Source organism: Salvia hispanica, unplaced genomic scaffold (assembly GCF_023119035.1).
Source record: "Salvia hispanica cultivar TCC Black 2014 unplaced genomic scaffold, UniMelb_Shisp_WGS_1.0 HiC_scaffold_491, whole genome shotgun sequence".
Taxonomy (NCBI): domain Eukaryota; kingdom Viridiplantae; phylum Streptophyta; class Magnoliopsida; order Lamiales; family Lamiaceae; genus Salvia; species Salvia hispanica.
The window spans coordinates 1-1,000 of record NW_025952236.1 but is presented as its reverse complement, the minus strand read 5'-3'; the positions used below and the strand labels follow the sequence as shown (position 1 = coordinate 1,000).

At 32.8% G+C, this 1,000-nt stretch overlaps 1 long non-coding RNA gene across 1 annotated transcript; it reads left to right on the top strand.

The window, feature by feature from the left end:
* Positions 1–6: 6 nt before the first annotated feature.
* On the top strand, positions 7–583 carry LOC125199416. The gene is made up of 2 exons (XR_007172585.1): positions 7–338; positions 498–583. It is a non-coding gene; the product is annotated as an uncharacterized LOC125199416 (long non-coding RNA).
* The last annotated feature ends 417 nt before the right edge of the window (positions 584–1,000 follow it).

Sequence of the window (1,000 nt, the reverse complement as noted above, 5' to 3'; positions counted from 1 at the left end):
ATGGTGTGGTGTTTACCTTTTTGTGTAACAGTGACTTGGAACTGGAATTGGAATTGAGTGTGTATAGAAGATGAATAAGACTGACTCTTTTTTGGTTCTTCTCTTTTCTAATCTTCCTAGCGTTCCTATTGCTTGAGATATTGTTGTAGAGAAAATACCTGTATCAACCGTTTATTGTAGGATTAACTGTGGAGATTTGTGGATATCAAAGTATATTGTCGTTTGAAAGTTTATTGCGTGTATTAACTTTGCAGGAGATCTGTGCTTGAGATTTTATTTGAGGAGCAAATTTAGGAGATTTACAGATTAAAGCTGAAGTGAAGATATAAGATCTAAATGTAAATCTCTTTTATTTTTATTTTAGTTATCATGGAACATGTTGTGAAGAAGTGACTGGATATGTTGATTTTGTGCTATTTAATAGGCAGTAATCAGTAACTCATGATTAACTCATGATGTTAAATTAACTCATGTTTTATTTAATTCTTCTTTAATAGGCAGCCGAGAGAGGTGTCTCAGTGAGGGATTGTATGTATGAATCGTTCCACTCACTACACACTTACGAGGACGGGAGTTACACATATAAAAGGGCTGCTGATATTGATGTAAGTTCTACAACCAGAACTTGCTATATTCTATTGTAACTGAGATATGTGGTAGATTCAATTTACTATCAATAGGTTTTTCGTTTTGCTGCCATCTGATTTATCTTTTCCTATATTTAGCAATTTTCTTGACAAAAGTTTAGCCTTTTTTTTCATTGAATTGCTGAAATTGAGCTTCACGGCACTCTGCTATTTTTGCCTCTTTTGTTTTGCGATTTTCTTATCTGCAAATATAAAAGGAAAGGATAATATAAAGTTGCAATTAGTGATGGGATTAGTGATGGACTAATGCAAAAATCTGGTGGTATCAGCTGTCCAATAACAGAGATGAATGCAACATTTTAATTTACAAAATCCACAATTAAGCCCATTTTTTTACTCACAATCATAATAAT